We start from the raw sequence: 21,644 nt of genomic DNA on the forward strand, positions 1-21,644 counted from the left end.
TGTAGTCATCTGCAAGGGATTCCCACATGGTGATGTTGATGTTGCCACCCTTCATGTCACGCCTGCAGACATCTTCGTAGCGCAGAGTTGGTCTGCCAATGGGTTCGGTGCCTGAAGCTAGCTCTCCATGAAGCTAGCTGATGGATTTTCATGAGGATAAGGGGGGGAAGTTTTCAGATTGCCGCAAAAATGTGAAGAGCTAAAATTAAGAATGGAAAGAAACACCTAAACCTGAAGGAAGGAATATTAGTCTATCCCAAACTGCATCCTAGCCGCAATCTCTGTTCTGCCCAGCCAAAGGACACAACATTGAGAAGCCTCCATGACCACACTTCCCACGATGGGCTCAGTGGTCTGGATGCACCAATCCCTCCCTGGCTAGTGTGGTTCAGACAGGGAAGCCACTAATGCCTCTTCGCTCCTGGACCCAGGAGTCTTAATGCCTATTGATCCACCAAGTGGCAGGGTGTCGGGTGTCTGCCCCCTGGTACCCATGGTGGTTCACCTCATTGGTTGCAATTGCAGCAGGTCTGCCTGTCAGGGGCCCCAGATAGAGAACAATTGCCTATTTGTGGCCAACACCACAGGGAAGCAAAGGAGGACAATCATCTATGCATGCAAAGTCTAGGGTGGCCATGTACCCCACTTTACAGAGGACGGTTCTCTGCCTGAAATAGAGTTAGATGGATCAGCCTTTTTCAGGTCTGTATTTGGTGCATGTTCAGACAGAAGTCTGTTCTGTCTATGCATTGATCTATTATATTTTGGGGAGGGGGGGGAATCAGCACAAAAATTCATGTTTAAATATTCTTTAAAATACTTATTTAAATATGGATTTTATTACAAAATATATATTTGACCTCAATGCATTTGTAAAGATACTTTCCCCTAAAACATGCATTTAATGCATTTTTAATGCATGTTTGCACAATTTTTTGAGGCAATAAAAATATTGCAAATGAGCGGTGTGAAATTTGAAGGATAACTTCATTCCAATTTGCACATCAGTCCAGGTGGTGCAGATCAGGTCAGCCTTCATCAAAATTCACTGAAATGTAATTCTTAAAGCATCCCTAAGGTTATCAGAACACAATCCTTTATCTGTTTGAAGAGTTCTCAGTCAGTTCATTCATGCTACTTTAGTTCTCATTCCAATAAAAACAAGAGCAAAACAAAATACAAACCAATAAACCCCACTCAAAATATGTACTCCATAAAACCCATAAAAATTATAAATAAAGGTTTTGGGGGTTTTTAAGGGAGAGGGAAGAAACTACCTGATTCTGGCAGCTGAATTAATTGCTTTACTGGGTGCTTTTTCTGATTCATGTTTTAAAACCTGCTGCTATTCATTTTAAAAGTTTTTAATACTTGTTTTTCTCATTTTATTGGTTGAATTGATTGTTGTGAACTGCCTTGGAGGAATGATAGAATTTTAAAAAAATCATATAAATAAAGAATAAATAAACAATGACATTGTAGAAAGTGTTCCTGCTCCTGCCTGGTAAGGACACACTGCTTTCTTGCCAATTCCCCCTCCGACTGCAGACCTTTGCATCTCCTAAACAGCTGCTGCTGAGGTCCAAGGGGATCTGCAGAACAGCATGCAGTATAACTCACAGGTGATTGGTGAAACCGGGTCCATCACCCTGCCACCATTGGCTACAACCCAATATTTTGAATTTTTCAGACCACATCATCTTTTTTATAGTTATGATTACATTTGTGTGTGTGTGTGTGTGTGTTTAATTTCTGGCCTACAACAGCCTTTACCAACCTGGTGCCTTCCTCCAGATGTTTTGGACTACAACTCCCATCAGACCCAGCAGCTTGGAATTAGGTGGAAACTCTCAGAGAGGTTGCATTCCCCCTGAAGGAACAAGAAGTCACTGGTATCCCGTTGGCCCTTGTGGCCAAGATGGCTTTTAAGTGGGTTTGCCGGCTTTGACCATTACTAGGCTAGGATAGCCTGGTCCCGGTAGTTCATGCTGTAATGACCTCCCGCCTGGATTACTCTAATGTGCTTTATATGGGGCTACCCTTGAAGACAATGGTGTGTCCTATTGAGTTCTACCTCCTGCAAGCCCTCTGGAATGAAGTAATAACCAGGTATCTGTTTTAAATACCGTCTTCATCAATAGACGGCTTTCCTCCCACTTTTCTAAAGGACTTTTTATTATCATCATCCCCTTTAAACTTCCTCTATTGAGTTTTCCAATTGGCTCCGTTAACCAAGCATTCTGGCTCCTGCAGAGGGTGGCCTGTTAGCATTGCATTATAAGGCCCAATATCTATTATTCATTGGGAATTTAAAAGCAATCAAAAGGCACTCTGGGTCACTTTGCTATTAAAGCAATCTTCTGCTGCCAATGCCAAGTTTTCTCTCTCACTTAAAATACATTAATGACCCATTACAGGGACGGGATCCGAAGAAGGACTTATATATAGGAATGTCTTTGGAGATTTTGAAAAAGATATAAACAAACAGCCTCATTTTAATGTGTTCATTAAGAAGGATTTGAGAGGGACGAGTTATTTTCTGCCCCGCGAGTTCCCAGGGGGGACAGGGATATAAGGGGAATGTCTGACTAGGGGTGACATTTCCTTATAGCCATGAATAATTTGAAGTTTTATTGGAGGGATAAGGAGGGAGAGTCACCAAGTTCCAGAAAAATGGAGCCAGGGATTTAAATAAATATATAAATACATAAATGTAGTCATTTGTCCTCAGAAAATGTTTCGATTTAAAAGAATTCGAGCAAAGATGCTGTCTCGAATTTCTCAATTTACACATTTAAAAAAAAAAATTTCCAAATTTGTCAGTAAACATGGAAGATCACATTCATATAGGGTTGCCATATTTTGAAAACGGCCTTCCCGGAAAGAACTACCTTTAATGTGGAGGCTGCAGCCAAGCAGAAGCTCTAGCCGCGCAGTTTGCTGTGACCAGAAAGGTCGTGCCTGGGATTGGGCCCAGTGAGGGAGGCTCACCACTCTCCGGCCTCTCTGGTCCTGCCTGGCCCTTCCCCAGCAGCATCAGTGGCCCCCAACGGCTACTCAAGCTGCACCAGAGGAGACGCAGGTGGCAGCCGCTGCAGCTGCCTCAGTGAGGGCTCCACAGCCTCTCCAGGCCTTCCCCTCCATCACAGCTTGAGCAGCCGTTGGGGGCCACTTCTTTGGGGGAAGACATGGTTGTTAAATCATAGAGCTTTGAACACAAGGTGCAAGGTGCAGATGTGGCCTTTTACTTGGAGGCTTATGACTTTTAAAGAAGAAGAAGAAGAAGAAGAAGAAGAAGAAGAGGAGGAGGAGGAGGAAGAGGAAGCAGCAGCAGCAGCCTTGTTAAATTTCCAAAGCCATCATCATATGGATTTTTTATTAGGATCAAGATAGGTAGGTAGGTAAATAAGTAAGTAGGGAGCTATTTGCATTACCCAACATAAGTTAAGACAGTGTGAGAGCTTTTACATGACACAGAAATTTTCCTCAGGCTGGTTGAAGGGGAGGGCAAGGAAGAGAGATTATTTCTGAGGAAAGGCATGATTTGTCTGCTTGACTGATTTGAGTCTTAAAACAACATTCTGTGGTGTGTCTAAATTAAGCCTGATTGGCACAAAGCTCGTTATTTGGGCATCCAGACATGTAAATCATTTCTGCAAAACTTAGAAGCCAGCAAATGGGTCCTGCCCAGCAGCTGTGGAGACATGGCTTGGATTTTGTCTGCTGTTTTTGCGTGGGTAGGTATGAGGAACCTCTGTCCCTCCAGATGTTGCTGAACTACAACTCCCATCATCCCTGGCTATTGGCCATGCTTGCTGAGGCTGATGGGAGTGAGAATACAACAATATCTGAAGGACCAAAGGTTCCCCACAAGCAAGGGGAGGCAAGGAGCCTGTCACAATAGTTCAAGATGCAAGTTAAAAGGGATCAATGGAAATATGGGTAACAGCATTTACTGATGCAAAGACCACTTCCAGGCCTGCTGTAGTGGGACTTCACACACACACACACACACACACACACACACACACACACCCCTACTCTCAAGTGCCCTGTGGAAAGGATCCTGATGGGTTTTTTAAAAATAATAATAATAATAATAATAATAATAATAATAATGTGTGTTTTCACTAGCACAAGGGCTTGTGCACTAGCAGATGGATGAGTTTTTAATGTTGCACAACACATGAATGAATCCAAGGTAAAGGCTAGCTGGAAACTCTTACAAAAGATTGTGCAATCTGTCATGCAACCAAGTTACCAGCAACCTGCTTATGCATTCACTTGTACAACAATGTTCCGCTGATGCAAAACACTGGAACAAGTATACTGCTAAGTGGCTTTAACTTAGCACTACACTGGATGCCACCCAAATATCTGAACCTTACATGTAAGCCACCTTGACAGAATTTCAAACTGAAAGGCAAGGTATAAATCAGGGGTTGGCAACCTAAGGCCCATGGGCCACAAGCGGCCCATGGGGGTCGTTTAACTGGCCCATGAACCCCCGCCGCCCGCTGGGTCAGCTCCCGTGGAACAGGGCAGGGACCGCCTTCCACGACACTGGCCGGCTTCCCATTGGCCGCAGGAAGCTCCTGCAGCCAATGGGAAGCTGTGCATGCCTCCTCCATGCCAGAAGGAGCACCGAAAATAACGTTTGCGCATGCATCTGCAGGACCGTTAACCGGCCCAAGCCACAAAAACTTTGCCAACCCCTGGTATAAATAGTTGGAACAAACAAACATTTTTCTAAGAAACAAAGAAATAAAAAGTATTAAAAGTAACACAATTTTATTGCTTTAACTGTTTTGTTATGGGATTTTTAATTGTTTTTTAATTTGATATTTGATATCAATTATGTATTGATTTTCTAGAGTTTAAAATTGCTTAGAAGGCATTTGGGCACGAAGTAAGCCATTACTATTTTTTACCTGAACATAGAAAGGGAACTTGTGGGAAGGTGGGGGGGGGGACCTCACTTAGCAGAAGCAGTGGACAGGATCATTGTCAGGCCTGGATCCCACTGATCCCAGGAGCTAACAGGGAAGTTGAGACAATGTGAGCTTGCACAAGCAAGATGCTGGTGGCCAACCACAGGTGGAAAAAAAAACCCCAACATCGTCAAAGGGAAGGAAAACCAAAGTGCACAGCCACAGGACCTGAGGCAGACGTTGCAAACTGTTTCTGAAATCCTGTCTCACCGCATGGTTGGTAAACGAGAAGAAAGACAATGCTGTTGTTTGGAGTTCCTCTATGCAGAGTTATAGGCAGGTAGCAAGGGCAGCGGTCTCCTTTGGTCCTAGCCAGGATGGGGAGGGAAATACCAGAGACAGGGCATTTCACCATTTTGTAGCAAGAAATCCAGGTCTGCTAGGAAGTGCATCAACTCCAAGCTTTGGGCTCTGACTGAGGGTTGCATCTAACTAAGACTACAATCCTAACCACACTTACATCTCATGGAATTCAGCAAGGACTTCTGAGCAGACATAGGTCATGCCTACACTTTCCATTAAAAGCAGTATTATGCCACTTTAACAGCCATGTTCCTCCCCAAATATCAAGGTCCTGTTTTTCAGTGGCATCAAGGGCAGAAGCTGTCACCACGGTTTGTGAGCTGGGGAAGTATACAGAGTTTGACGGAAAGAACAGGAAAACAACAGCGCCACCTAGACGCAATTGACAGTATTGTGGCTAAATGCATCAGGTTAGACAATAAGAGAGATTTCAAACATAGGAAGATGACTTCTACTGAGACAGGCTCTTTGTCCACATTTTCGCAATTTCTTGTGACTTTTTAAAAGCTTTTTGTGAAAAATTCATCATCATTTTAGTGTGAATTTCTCCTAATATACACATTTTTGTATGCAATCTTGCCTAACACACATATTTTTCGAAAGTGACTTCCCCTAGTACCTATTAAAATGCATTCTTGAATGTTATTAACACTAGTACATGGATATATTTGGCTGTAGAACCATACTGCAAGATTCAGAGAAACGTGAACTGCGTTTCCTTTCGTGTGTGTTATTTTGGACAGTGCAAATTATGTAAAGTGCCTTTAAATGAGAACTGAATCAAATGTCTTCCCCAAATGGACCCCACAAATTGACCTACTGTTTTCCCAAGCAGTAGATTGAGCAACTCTCATCCCCCCTCGAAAGGAAAGAATGCTACTGAAACTTCCCCCAGAAGCTCCTTTGTTCAGGACAAAGCATGTTGGCTGCCTACAGCCAGACAAACATTGTTAATTATTACAGTAGTTAAGGAGAATTAAAAAAAACAAAAACAAAAAATGAAGAGACAGGGGGAAACCCACATCCAGATGGCACCAGCATTACGGGGCAAAGTTATTGCTCTCCTTGTACGCTCCAGTTCCTGAGTAAGCCACCATTGGCAATTTCTGTTATAATTAACGTCTTTAGGGCTAATGGGATTTCGGTCCCTTGGATAAAAGGTGCATTGTTTGCAACAGTAACTCCTGGGGTTTCTGCCATCCAGGCTGAGGTTAGAATGACCAGGAAATCTTAACTTTCATCTACCATTAGAGTCAAAGTGGCAGTTATATCCCCGGAAATTAAACCACTCGCTGGAGTGAAGTTTTAATGTCTGTGGCTGCATTTGACATCTCATGACTTATGGGACAGGGCAGTTCTTTTTCTCCTGGACTTTAAGCGTCTTCTTGGTCTTAAGAGCTACATCTGCACCGAGATGACTCTCAGATTGGCATTTTAGGGGCTGCCCTCTGCTAAAAGTCGCTGTATCTCTAGACAAGATGACAGGCCAATAGACAGTGCAGCTCCAGGTCTGGGGAACAGAAAAAAAGGGGACTCTGTGATGCTGCAACCCAACATATACTTGAGAGAGCAATCCTGACTTCTCCCAGAGCCCAGCATCCACAGCCCTCCCAGTAGCTGGGATGGAAGATGAGGGGCAGGCAGATCATTAGGCTAGCCTGGGCCTAAATCAGGCCCAATGCCATTATGTTGTGGCAGTGGGGTTGGCTGGGGATCCAGTGGATCCCAGGCTGACTCAGCCCCCTACCCCAGAAAGCTCTGTTTCAGGGCTTTGTCTTGGCTGCTGCCAGTATAAGGATCCCAAAGCAAGACCTCCGGTGAAGGCTGGCAGGGACACTTCTGCTCAATCCAATCTTCCCTCTCCCCTGCCCAGCCCAGCGCCATAGGAGTCAACTCCTAGGGGCTAAGGTCCCTTCGTCCCCACCAATAACATATTTCAGGGGGCCAGCCCCCTCCCCAAGTTGAAGGGCATTGCCATTCAAATGGTGTGTGTGTGATCAATTATGTGAGGCAGGGTTTACCTAGCCCCCCATATTTTATTCAAGTTAGCACCCCTGCCCAGCGCTAAGGAGGTTTGGAAGTGAGCAAGCATGCACGGAATCATAAAATTGTAGAGTTGGATGGGACCCTGAGGATCATCTAGTCCAACCCTCTTCAATGTAGGAATATGCAGCTGCCCTATATGGGGATCGAACCTGCAGCCTCGGTGTTTAGGACTGTGTTGTCAGCAGGGTTCCTTTCTCCCTGACAAGGGAGTTTGCCAAGAGGTCAGAGAGGGCAGCCTATCTCTGGTTGCTCTGGTGAAGAAGGAATCCTCTAATGGCTGGTCTGCTTCCAGCCGGAATTTGCATTCCAACAGTCTTTGCATTTATATAGCAAGGGGGATGAACAGCTCAGCAAACAGGGGCATCCTGTTATCCCGTTCTGCAATTTTAAAAGTAGTCCATGCATTTGTGAAGCAGGGTGGCCACTTTCATGTCACCAGAAAAGGATTGAAGAGGACACCAATTTGCGTACAATTGACATGCACCCATTTACCGTACTTGCATTGGCAAATATGTAGAAATAACGATTCTGATTTAAATTGAAATACAGAAGATTTCACCATAGTGACCAGATGACCTGTGTGCCTTCTTAGCCTGCTGGCCAGGTGCTCAGTGTTGATGGGGCATTTTATGGCCCTCCTGCTCTCCCTTCCAAGGGCACTTTACTTTTAAACCTGACTTGGACAAGACAGTTCTTCAAATGGAAAATGCCCTCTGTAAAGTAGGACACATGTGCACCCTATCCCAAAGGCAAGCCAGTGTGGTGTAGTGGCTAGAGTGTTGGACTAGGACTTGGGAGCCCGGGGTTCAAATCCCCACTCAGCCACAAAGCTCACCTTGGGCCTTATACTCAACCCAACCTCACAGGGTGGTTGTGAAAATAAAATGAGGAGGAGGAGGAGGAGGAGATAACTGTATGGGCCATGCTGGGTTCCTTGGGGAAAAGGTAGGACAGAAATACCTAACAGGAAAAGTGCCCTTCCCACCAATGATGCAGTTCACTGTCCCCCTGCCCTCCACCATGCAACTATGTGCTTTTAAATGCTTTTCCATAAGCCCCAACTCCTTTCTTCTACCCAGATAAAAATACTGGAAAAGACTGGATTGAAGATGAGAATGAAGGGCGTTGATTGTTCTTGGAGAAGCAACATCATAGATTCCATGAGGCGACAAGAAGCTGTGCTGTGGAGGGATTTCGCTTCCATCCTTACAGCATCTGAGATACCTACAGAAGCCACAATGTGCCCTTAATCCCACAACAAAATCAAATCAAAGAGCAATTAATATCCTGATACCTGTGGCCAGCCAGCCAAAGTGGTATAGAGCTGATGATTTCTTTTTCCATTTTACTTCAACTGTGGTTACTTACTTCTCTGTTTTTTCCCCCCAGCCCTTCTCTGGGCAAGTGGTTTTAGGGGCACCAAAGTTCACTTTTGTGGGTAACCTGCACTCTTAGCTGTTGATTTAATTAACTCAGGCTTCTGAGCTGCTTGACCATATCAGCTCCAGCGGGGCGAAATGATTCCAGGCATAAAATGGATTTATCACTTACAGAATATTCCAGAAGGACACTAGAGAGTGGGGACATACGTGTTTGCATATTTTGATGTGGACAAAGCTATAAAATATAATATCTACAATCCTCAATATTATTTATGCACAGAGAGAAATTATTTGGTCTACAAGTGCAGAGATGGAACATTTCAAGAACTGACTTTCTGGTCCTATCTATGCACCATACATTTAAAGCACAGTTCCCAGGATTCTTTGGGCGAAGCCATGGGTCTTTTAAACCCATGACTTCTCCCAAAGATCCTGAGAACTGTAGTTTGATAAGGGCACTGGGAACTGTGACTCTGTGAGGGATAAACATCAGTTCCCCCAAGATTATTTAAGGGAAGCCAGATACGAGCACAGTTAATGTGCTTTAAATGTGCTATAAATGTATAGCAATCTCAGTGTGTATCTTTGTCAGTTCCAGGGCAAGCTTGGGTTCTGCACATTTTCAGCACGGTTAAATTGGAATCAGGGGGAAAGCAACAGTGAAGAGTGCCTATTGGCTAGCACCCATGATGTTCATGCTATTTAGGGCTTCTTGTTCTGAAAACAGAACTGTATTGGCAAGGCTCCAGGGGTGTAGGAAGGGAGGTGCGGGGGTGGGCCCCGGGTGTCATCCTTGAGGGCGGTGGCAAAATTGCACACCACGGCGGTGGCACTTACTGTGAGGCCTGGCCTGCAGCGTGCCTGAGCCATGCATCTCTCCTGGGAGTGACACGGTGGTTAGGGGCCCCGCGCTGCCCAAAACAGCAGCGTGGGGCTTGTGTCCACCAGGTGGACTCCATGGGCAGTTTGCCGCACCACTCCTCTGGGTGGATTGCTGTGCCACCCCCGTGCACGGATCGCCAGGGCCCATGGGCAGCTCACACCCACCCACACCACTCTGGGTGCTGGAGCAGCTAGCTACGCCCTGCAAGGCTCTTCTCATTTTAGCAGAACAACACCGTCCTATTTGTGTCATGCCCTAAAACGCTCTACTTTTTAAAATATGCTTGTAATCCATTTACAGTTGTACCTTGGAAGTCAAATGGAATCCATTCCGAAAGTCCGTTCAACTTCCAAAACATTTGGAAACCAAAGCGTGGCTTCTGATTGGCTGCAGGAAGTCACGGAAGCCCTGTCAGACGTTCAGGTTCCAAAGAATGTTTGCAAAATGGAACAGTCACTTCTGGATTTGCAGCATTCAGGAGCCAGAATGTCTGAATACCAAGGCGTTTGTGATCCAAGGTACGACTGTATACTCTTACTGATGGTGGCTGTCTCCAAAATTGTTGCTCTAAGTTCTACTCAGAGTAGATGCATTGAAATTAATAGATCTAAGTTAATCTTTTCCATTAATTCCAATAGGTCTAGGAGTAAAATTAACATTTGATAAAACCCTTTATTTCATTTGTTGTTTCATGTCGTCATTTCCTCTACAAAATTCATCCTACTGTTTAAAAAGCCAAGTGGGTTTTCTTTTCTTTAGATGAAAGATTTGCTGGAGAAACATATCTGTCCTAAAATCTATTATGAAATGGTTCACAATGAGCAAATAAAATGGCAGGCTATGCATTCTGTGATATCCTAGTGTTCACATGCATGCTTTTTACATGGATGTGTGCTAGAGACAAGAATGAATCCACTCTCCATTCATAGGCTTGTTTGCACGTAATGCTAAGCCAAACTATGGCTTAGCAAGAATGCTAAGTTACAACCTCCACCAAAGAATTATAGTCTTCACCTAGGAGCCGCTGTTTGGTGATGATACTGAGCATTCTGTTAGAGATCCCTCTCTCTCTCAACAGCTCAGTAATATTTGGCCATTATAAACACTCTGGAGTTTTCAAAGGGTTTCATTATCTCACTAATGCTCATAACAGCCTTCCAGGACAGGCCAGTGTCATTATCTCCCTATTACAGGTGGAAGGATGGGACTGATTGCTTAAGATCAACTAGTGAGTTCACAGGGGCGAGATTCAGACTTAGGATTTCCTGCTTTATAGTTCAACTTCTTAATTGCTACATTTCACGAGCTCTCCCAGTTCTCAATCAGCCATCTGGCATAGTTATAAGGCAGCCGTATGTATTTACAGGCTGGCTGTGGGTGAGAGTGCCTCTGAGCATATGCAAAACCCTCTCCCCCTCCTCAAACTAGGCCCTGTGGGCTTCAGGCTGCCTGAACCTTCACCACCCTTCTGTTAGCAAGTGCCAGACCCAGTGAACACAGTCCCTTTCTTTCTAAGATACCACACATCAACCCCCTTCCAAAAACTCTCCATTTTCCTTTATTCCCTTTAGAAAACTCTTTAAACTTTTCCTCGGTTGCTAAATGCCAGGCTTGTTTGTTCAGCTCCGTCTCTGCCTTTTAAGAAAGCTCATTGAAATCTACATCGATTTGTTATTTATCTAACTGCCAACAAAGACGGCCAAAAAAAAAGTCATAATTCTAGGCACTGGGGAGATTGAATTCCTGTATCACTGTTAGCTACATTAACTTGCTTCCTGGATCTCAATTCAATTAGGACAGCATTCCCTAGCATTAATAAATCAATACGGATGCCATTTTGATACATATATTTGAATGTCTTTCATTATATACTACAGGGGCAAGGATTAGAGTTGAAGGCGAAGTTAATGGGACATGACAAGGCAGATCAGGTTCGGTAGGTAGAGCTTTGGAGCCGTTAGCTGTAATTGCTTTCTGTTGCAAAAGATTGTGCCAAAGATACACTGGAGCTGTTTAACAGGAATGGCGCAAGCCAGGAGCCCCAACAGGACAGGAGAGAAACCAGCAGGTGAAGCTTCTTTCGCCAGACCCTCCAATTGTCCCTATTTTCCAGGGACAATCCCAGATTTACAGAAGCTGTCCCAGTTTCCGATTTGACCCTAGAATGTCCCACTTTTCCTTAGGACGTCCCTATTTTTATCAGAGAAATGCAGCCCTCCAAGCTTGTCTATCTGGCCCTTAGGTCAGGCCATACCCTTGACTGACCCTGCTTCACTGAATGCTTATGCTTGGCAGAATGTGTCCTTGACCTCCGGTAATGTTTTTTGTTTGCCTGCATGGAGGATAGAGAGGAATGGTTGAGTATGTATGTGTAGAAGCTAGACCACTCTACAACAGTGATATTTATATTTGCTGCCCTGCCTACTTTTGCCTCTGGCTCTGCCAACCAATGGCATACGGCCCTCAGAAGGCTGCCCTGAGCAGAATGTGGTGCTTTGGCTGAAAAGGGTCCTCCACCCCTTCCACAGACCAAAGGGGTAGCGGTCTTCCAGCACCAGGACTGGCACAATGAGCTGGAACTGATGGGCACTAGCTGACGGTACACATTGAGCAGAGCCCGCCTGAACCTGATCCACCTCTTCATGCTTCCAACCTGCTTGCTTGTCTGCTCACCTCTCACTCTGGCCCAGACAGCAGTGGTGGTGAGAAGGAAGAGCAGGAGGTAAAAACACTTGCTTGATGTTGGGATATTCCATTCCACATTTTGTTGAAGACATCTAGATCTAGATGAAGACATGGGATTGTTGCGTGTCATAAGTCTGTTTACTTTCCAGCACAGATTGCTGGGTCCCATGAGCGGACTTTCGCTCTGTTTATTGCTTTTTTTAGTCTCTCTGAGTAGACAGCAAGGAGAGATGACATGTTTTTCTGATTTATGTAAAATAAATCCATAGTTTTAGTATGTATCCATAGCCTCAGCCTTTCTGTTGTGCAGTTTACGCTGCTATGTATAGTGTACTCAAGGCAGCAAGCTTGAGTCGCTGATTTACGTCTGAGCCAGAGGTTGATGAATCTCCGCAGCGTGATGGCTGAGAGGGGCTAGCCCCAGATGCCGACACTCACTCCTTGGGTCTCTCCCTGGCAGGCAAGTGAGTGAAGGTGGCAGAGGAGCAGCAGTCGCTGGTGATAGTGGCAGTGGGGTAGTAGCTTCACTGAGAAAGGGGGGGGGGGACATGAGAAACACTCTCTAAACCACTTGAAACCTTTGGAAAACCCTTTAAAAAACCAGCAGCATTTTACCAAACACCAAACTCCACTACAATCGTTCCCTCCAAACTTCCTTGCTCAAACCTGTACTCTCCACAGACCTCAACCGTTGGTGCAAGGGCTCCTGGGATTGCACTTGCAAAGGCTTGTAGGATTGCTAGGCACTGTTTTCACACCTTTTTGCCCTTTCTAGGCTCTTTTAGGGCCGTTTTTGCCATTTGGAAGGTCACCTGCGGGTTCAGTGTGATGCGCATGTGCACGATCATGTGTCAATGAGAAGCGTGTAAATTGGTTGTTGCGCGCAGGGCTTTTTTCCCAGCCGCAACTCTCCAGAACGGGGTTCCAGCACCTCTTAGCTGAGCCCTGGTAGTGTGGGAAGAGACCTGATCAGCCAGTAAACACCCTCTATGTGGTCCAGAGAGGGTCTTCTCATGAGCCTGAAGCACAACAGGGCTTTGCTGAGGCCCTTCAGTTTCCCAGCTAACAGCTGATGTGCGGGAAAGCTGCACCTCAGCTGAGCACGCTCCCAGCTGTTCTGGCTCACAGGAGCCAGAGAGGGCTTGGGTGAGGCCTCATTCAGCTGCTCTGAGGCACAGGAACCTCAGCGGAGCAGCCTCAACAAGCTTCTGGCTGGTGAGGAGACACACAAACCCTGACCCCAGAGAGATCTACTTTGGGCTCTAGGGTGGGTCTTCTGAGAGAGGTGCATTCTGGCACCTTTTTCTCTGGAAAAAACCACACTGGTTGCATGTATTACTATTTGGCTCTCCTCCTATTCAATTTGTCCTCACAACAACCCTGTGAGGTAGGCTAGGCTGAGAGTCACAAGTGAGATTCATGGCCAAGTAGAGATTCAAACCTAGGTCTTCTAAGTCCTAATTTAACACTTTTATGCATAGATTCAGATTAGTCAGTAGGGGAACCCACTGTAAGTACACAACACAGAAATTATTGCTCTAAAGCAGCTTTCCTCAACTTTGTGTCCTCCAGATGTTTTGCAAGACTACAACTCCCATCAATCATCCAACATGGCTGATGGGAGCTGTAGTAAAAAATAAAAACAAAAACGTATTGAGAATATCACGCTAGCAAAGGCTGCTGTAAAAATTATCACACACTTCACACTGGCCCTTTGAATTCTCCTATTATAATAGAGAGCCTTGTAATGCCTGTGTCTCTCTAGTTCTTAAGATCTCCCCATTTCAAATTGATTGGGACAGTCATGATTGCCAAGTGAGAAGCTCAAATCCTTGTTCCTTATCCATTCACTTTGCTGCTAGGTTCCTTAAGAAGATACGAACTGAGTCGTCCATCAACATGACTCCTGGAGACAATCAAATAGGCACCTTGCAAAATGCAGTATTCATCTCTTAAAGGTCTTAAAAGCATTTCTCAATTATGAATGGTCTGGAGGGAGTGATTCCTAGTGCATCTAGGGATAAATAAAGATGGAAAATAATAGCATATCAATAGTATTGCAACTTACCTTCTCTCTCGGCACATAGGGACATGCCTCATCCCACTTGTTCTCCAAGATTAGATAGACAAAAGATTACATTTAGGAGCTTGAAAATGCAATTATTGTCCATCTTCTTTGGGTAAAAAGTATTACAATTCAATCATACTCCTTTTCTCTTGGAATCTGCCAGAGACAAAAACACCCCACAAATTTGTATCAGCAAGATCAAATCAAATCAAAAACAGCAAAAACATAAATAACGTTTTCGACCAAAAGAGAAAATTGAAGTAGAAGGCATGCATTATGTTGCAAAGTTTTAGGTCCTGCAAGGAACAATATGCAAGGCATCCCTTACTTTTGAAAACATTATTCTTGTACAAATAAGCTGGTGACCACAGGAAGCTGCCTTACACTTTTATTTTAGATCTTGTTGTGATTTATGTGAAAATTGCTCAGTTTGGTTGTGCATTTGTTATTGTTTTCTTTATTGTTCACGACTACTTTTGTTATATTGCATTTATGCATTTTTTCATGTTGCAAGCCGCCTTGAGCATGGTTTGCACTGTGGAAAGGCGGCATACAAATAAAATTATGTATGTACAACTTTTGGACATTAACTCAGTATTGTCTATATTGGCTGGCTGTGGATCTCCAGGGTTTCAGGCAGGAAACTATTTCCAATGCCTGCCTGGATATTCAAGAATTGAACCTGGGACCTTCTGCATGCAAAGCAAGTGTAGGGAATGCCGTCTCTTAGATATTCGGGGTCTGGGTCACTTAGGGCTTTAACACTAACATGGGCCTCTTGAATCGGGCCGGGAATGAACTGGCAGCCAATGCAGCTGTTTTAAAACATGAGTGATATGAGTTCTAAATGGAACCCCAGACAGTAATCTGGCTACTGCGTTTTGAACCAGTTGAAGTTTCCGAGTTGTCTTCAAGAGCAGCCCCAGGTATAGCACATAGCAAAATTTGGATTCATGCATATATATTAGCATATAGAGATGTTCTGCAAATCTGTGTCCTCACTTGTTCTCCTTTCTGGTCATGCATAAGTAGGCACCTTGAAAGCATCTGCTACAGTCCTGGCTTACAGCCTGTCCCCATAAAATGTGTGCAAAGCCTCTCCATTGGAAGCTGCTAGAAGTGGCTTGCTGGGTGCACTGGAGCTGCTGTGCCATCTTTCTGGCAGGTGGGTCACCGTCACTTACTGGGAGGGAGAAAGGTGAGGTGGCAGGGAGGTGGGTGTGGGGCAAACGCCCAGTGGAGCCAACACACCAACAGAACCAATCCAGCGCTCCTGCTGGTGTTTTTCCACTGCAATAATATATCTGCTGACTTAGATGCTTTGGCTGAGAATCCTGCATTGCAAAGGGTTAGGCTTGATGAGCCTTTGAGTCCCTTCCAACTCTGCAATTCTAAGATTCTATGCCAGGGTTTGAACCAGTGGCCTTCTGCATGTGAGCAGATGGTACACTGCTGAGCTCCAAGCCCTTTCCTGCCTTGCTGTTGCTGTTGTTTTAAATTGTGTGTGTGTGTGTGTGTGTGTGTGTGTGTGTACGTACCTGAGTGAATACTGGATTGTAAGTAGTTATGCTCTCTAAACAAGGGACCCTCTAGAGTGGTTGGTTCCACTGGGGGGGCGGAGGGAACCAAGCTATTAAGAGCAATTAGGACTTGGAATGCTCTTTGAAACCAGGTGGCTTTGCTTTAAAATGCACCTTCATCTGCAGCAATAAGGCATTTATGTACTTTTTCCATACTTTGAAAAATACAAAGAGGTGGGAGATCTTTTTCATTGCCTATTTTATCACACACTCTCCTACAATGCAAGTAATAATAATAATAATAATTTATTATTTGTACCCCGCCCATCTGGTTGGGTTTCCCCAGCCACTCTGGGCGGCTTCCAACAAAGATAAAAGATACACTGAACCAACAAAGGGAGGGAGAGGGAGCTAATACCCCAATCCAAACCAAAGATTTACTCAAATGTTGGAATAGAGGGAATTGTCCATTTTGCTTCTCTCCGCTTCTCATTTTTCCAATCTTAAATTCAGCTCCCCACATTTCTGCAACAACTTGCAAGGACAGGGAGGGAGAGTTTAAAAATCCTCATGAAAATTCATCAGCATTTTAAAGCGACTGTCTCCTAATAAACAGAGGAAGCTGGCATTGGGGCTGCCACTGACACTCAGCATTTGCCACCTGAAGCGACTGACTCACTCTGCCAAATGGCTGGACTGGCCTTGCATATCGCATTTTCTTCCACCCAAATGTCAACTTACTTTCGCGTAAGCGTCATCAAGCTCAGCTGGACGAATCTGTCAGTTTTGGTTCCTCTCAGGTTTCTCGTTTTCCCAGTCTGAAATCCTGTCCCTGACATTTCTGCAGCAGTTTGTACTTTCTTAAAGCCCTCATTCGTTAAGTGCTCATGTCTCCTAACACATACAGTTTTACTGCAGTTTTGGCAAAGGTTCAAGGTCCTTGTATTAATTTACAAAGCCCTGAACAACTTAGGTCCAGGGTACCTTAGCGACCACCAGAATGCTTATATTCCCAGTGATGGTGTGTAGGAGAACATTGCCATGCCGGCTGGGGCTGATGGGAGTTGTAGTCCAGATCATCTGGAGAGCACCAGGTTGGCCAAGTCTGCCATAGACCATATGACGGGGAAAGAGTTTGTGTCATTTTAATGGAACAGCAGCAGGATTTCATTTTAACATTCATTTCCATTCTCCAAGTTTTTTCCTCTATGTTCTGCCAGAACTCCAGGAACCTCAGCTCACTTGCACTTCTGTCTCTCCCTCCCTCGCTTCAAGCTTCAGACCATTCAAAGCCAGACTTGTAAGAGCTTTGCACTTTCCACCGCTTGCCAGGCTAAACATGGTGACGGCTGCCCTTTCTGAGCTACCACATGCGGGTTCATGACCTCTGGAGGTACACAGGACGTTAACCTCCTCTGGGGTCCTATTTAGCTTGGCCATATTGGACTAAAAGAAATGAAACGTCTATTCAATTAATGAACTGCGAATGAGAAGTTTTCCACCTCCTAGTTGTACATTTCCCCATAAACAATAATTTGCATGCGTGTGATTTTCTTTTTTAAAAAGAGAAAAAGAAAAACCCATTACCATGAGATGGATTATTCTTTCTCCCTGTCAGGTTCCTGTCATGACAGCGGCTCTTACTCGAAAGTAAGGAAGAGCTCTTTATTCAAGCTAAAAGTGGTGCAGGCTCAGCAGGAAGAACAAGGCCCAGAAGTCAGGATTCCAGAGTACTTGGTCAAGGCAAGACGTTCATAATAAAGAGAAGCCAGGAAGATGACACACAGCTGACACATCTCTCCAACAAAGTTTGTAAAGATGGCGGAGGGCTTGTTCATGGGACTCTCCCTTTCGTTCAGCCTTGCATGTGTGCTCCATCCGTGCAGGTGCATCTGATCGTACCTACAGAAGTGGCACCTTGTTCTTGGTGACAGGATTATGTACTCCATCTCCTCCTCTTCTGCCCTGGATGACTGAAGTCCTCCCCCCACCCTGGTGTGGCTCTGTATGCCTCAGGAGGGGTGGGGAACAGACGTGTCAAGCCTCTCTCTTCCATCCCTGCAAGCCTACCTTCCACCCCACCCCCTGTATCTGCTCCTAACTTCCATCCTCCTCCTCTTGTGTCTGTGGATGCCAGAGCTGAAGGGCCTATGACACCTACGTACACCTACTGTTAGGGTGGGAAGAAGAAGGAGGAGGAGGAGGAGGAGGAGCAGGCAACGTTCCTGCACCTTTAATAGTTGCATGACAAGCTGCACCTACTGAAAATCCTTTTTTTTTTTTTTTACACAATTACAGAAGCCCTGCCCTCTTTTGAATCTGGCCATCCTGCCTACCGTACCCAGACTCTTCACACCTGAGAAGGAAGAGAAATACGTGACAGTATTTGGGAGGGGGAGGCACATTAATTGACAGATACAAGCTTGGATGTTGTACAATATGAATCTATTCTAAAGCAGCATCCTTGAAATTTTAGCTATGCCACTGAAGAAGAGAGACAAAACATGTCTAGCCAGCAATAATATTCACCTGTATCAGATTGTTCATGGAAACTGATTGCAGTGGTTATTAGATGCCACATAATTTAATCTATATGCTATCATGTTATTTATAGCATTGCAGGGAGTTGGACTAGACCCTGGAGCTCCCTTCCAACTCTACAATTCTATGGTTTTATATATTTCAGTTTGAGAAGTAAAAGTGCCTTTTTGTGGGTGTATTCAGACCTGGGGATGGTTATGTTCATTTTCTTGGTTATATACTGTAATCCTAGCACTTTTGCTCCAGCTTCTAACATTCCCTTGGAACTGTGCCCTTTTGATCGATACACCACCATGTTGCATTAAACTCCATTCACACCAGAGTACATGGTGTGACACTGCAGAGGAAGTCATTGAGTGTCACCACCACTATTTATGCACATGCTGCATATGCTTCTGCTCACCCATGATTAACCCATGAAATGGTGGGGAACTGTATGCTGCAATACCACCTCAAAATTCATCATGTGAGTGGCTGTGGCCATGAAAACAGCAGGCAAATTATAGCACAAAACTTCCACCATTTTCCAGGCTAAGAGGGCTGCCAACATTGGGGGAGGGGGGAAGGGACAGCACACAAATGAATGATAAATTTCCATTAGATTTCCAGAAACAGCTTTTACTTCGTGTGAAAAATACAAAAATTATCAGGTAAGGAAATGTCAGGAATGGAATAAAGGGCTGTCTGAATGCCATCTAAATTCAGATATGAGGCTTCTTTCAGTCCATTTTATTGTTGATACATTTCTGGAAGGGAAACATCAGAAAAAGGAACTGACTTGGGGCCCAGCTGGTTGCAGGTGTTTTGATGATTGGGCGGGGGGCTTTTTGGTGACATGCTTTTAAAGGCAACACAAGCAGGAAGTTGATTTTTACATGTTAGTCTCCTTGCTGTATGCTTCTAAACTCTCTTAAATCGAGAACACCTAGCAATTTGGACTAAAACTAGAAGTAGGAAATGGTTTTCAGCCTGAGGGCCACATTACTTTCTGGGTAAAACAGGTCAGTGGTGGACAGGGAGAGAGGCAAAAGTGGCTAGGCCAGTAAATGATAATTTTACCTTTGTGCAGTAGGCTAGTTTCTACACAACCCTCTCTATCCAATACCCAGGCGAACAAGAGTCATTACCAGAATTCAAGGATACATTCCATATCTCTCAACCATCCCGATTTGAGCGGGACATCCTGGAATTGCAGAAGCCATCCCAGCTTCTGACTAGATCCTGGAATGTCCCATTTTTTGGTCTCACACTCTCACACGAATCAACTGGCTCATACCAGAGCACCAAACCAAAAGACACTCTGTGCAGAGCCTAGAAAAAATTATTTTTCACTTCATAATTTATTTATTAAAGCTTTTTTATGATACGAGGTAAAAATTAATCGACATAAAAGCAAAAGCAGAAAAAGAAAAGAGAGAGTTGAGCATAAAAAAGGGGAAAGAAAGAAAGAAAGAAAGAAAGAAAGAAGAAAGAAAAGAAAAAAGGAAAGAAAAAAGGAGAAAAAGGAAAGAAAAGAGCTTCTGATTCTCCGTCCATCAGTCACATAAAAATAATTATTCAAAACATTCACTCATATTTTTTTTTGGCAACTAACTGCATTGCAAAATTTGGAGAAGTATGAAATCCAAAGGATAATTATGACCTGCACATTAGTCTGGGAGATGCAGTTCAGGTCAGTTTGCTTCAGGAATTCACAGAAACCAATTTCCTCAAGCATCCATAACTGTTTGAAAGGCAGGGTACACTTGCTGAGATTCAGTCAAGTGTTGGTGGTGTTCTGTTGAACAGCAATAAAGTGGCGTAGCCTTCACCTTATGGCTAGTGTGGATATTCAGATTTCTGGTGCCCAGTGAGGGCCTCAGACATCGTGCCACTAGACCAAATTACATGCTATGGTGGCTACATAACTATGCCTTTACTTACAGGGTGGCTGTTCTGCAAATTGGCAGCAGAGGGGTTCAGTCTGGATCAGGACTTTAACAAAGGGGTGGAGTGGCTCTAACTCTTTACCCTTTAGTGGTCCCTGGGGTGCCTAGTCATGCAATTTAAATTAGGGGGTGGAGATCCTCCCAAGTTGTAGACATGGGTGAGGCCTGTCCTTGATCAGGACTCTTGTCAGGGAACTGCCATCAGTGCCGGAGGGAGAGAGCAAAAGCCAGAGGGATTCCAGAGAGCGTCCAGGGATCGGAGAAGCAGCCCATCTTCTGGGGAAGAGAATCAGCGTAGCACCAGTGGAGAAGGGGGGCAGATGGGGGAAGCGGTGATGTGGTCCCATGACTCCTTGCCTGGGACCAGCGGGGAGAGTAGGGGTCCTCCGTTGCCCACACCCTCCTTGCACAGAAGGCTTTCGCGCAGAGAGAGTAGGAGGAGACTAGGCGTCAAAGAGCTTCTTTGCTGGAAGACGTTTAAGAAACGCCCACTGATGGATTCTGCCAGCGATTGAATCAGCCACGGGTAAGTGGCTGTCCGGACAGAAAAGGTTCACTTAGGCAACCCAGCCAGGTGTTTGCACCCAGCCGGGGAGATAAGCACCGGCTTATGCATGAGCAACCCCTAGAACCATTACAGCTCTAGTGGGGCAAAAGAGTTAGAAACAGCCATTTTTAACTAGTATTTGCATTGTTTAGATTGTGATTTCTTGTATTTATTATACACCAGCTTGATATTTCACAATATATATTTCACAGTATATAAATACTTTAAATAACGTCCCACTCCATGCTATTGTCATAAGAAGAAGAAGAGTTTGGATTTGATATACCGCTTTATCACTGCCCGAAGGAGTCTCAAAGCGGCTAACATTCTCCTTCCCTTCCTCCCCCACAACAAACACTCTGTGAGGTGAGTGAGGCTGAGAGACTTCAGAGAAGTGTGACTGGCCCAAGGTCACCCAGCAGCTGCATGTGGAGGAGCGGAGACGCGAACCCGGTTCCCCAGATTACGAGACTACCGCTCTTAACCACTACACCACACTGGCTCTCCATAATCTGCCCCAGATCACTAGCACTTGTATTTGGGGTTGTTTTAACAACACAATTAAAGGAACACAAAATTTGGAACCTGCATTAGTTTGGCCCTGAGCCTCCAAGCACCTTTGAACTACTCTTGCCCATGGCATTTTCTTCTTCTAAATAAATGCTTCGCCTCCTTTCTCTTTCATGGGCTCCCCTGAACCCGACACACATACTCACAAACAAACGCACTTTCTATTTTAAGCCTGGGAAG

General features: G+C 44.8%; 1 protein-coding gene across 1 annotated transcript in view; it reads right to left on the minus strand.

Annotated features, from left to right (window-relative positions):
- RUNX3 (RUNX family transcription factor 3) overlaps positions 1-21,644 on the minus strand; it is a 224,035-nt gene that overhangs the window by 177,580 nt on the left and 24,811 nt on the right. Inside the window, exon 4 of the mRNA XM_083751840.1 lies at positions 14,359-14,514. The gene's annotated coding sequence lies outside the window, so the exon portion shown is untranslated. The remainder of the gene's footprint in view (positions 1-14,358; positions 14,515-21,644) is intronic.

Source organism: Podarcis gaigeae, assembly GCF_964106915.1.
Source record: "Podarcis gaigeae genome assembly, chromosome: 8".
NCBI classification, from domain to species: domain Eukaryota; kingdom Metazoa; phylum Chordata; class Lepidosauria; order Squamata; family Lacertidae; genus Podarcis; species Podarcis gaigeae.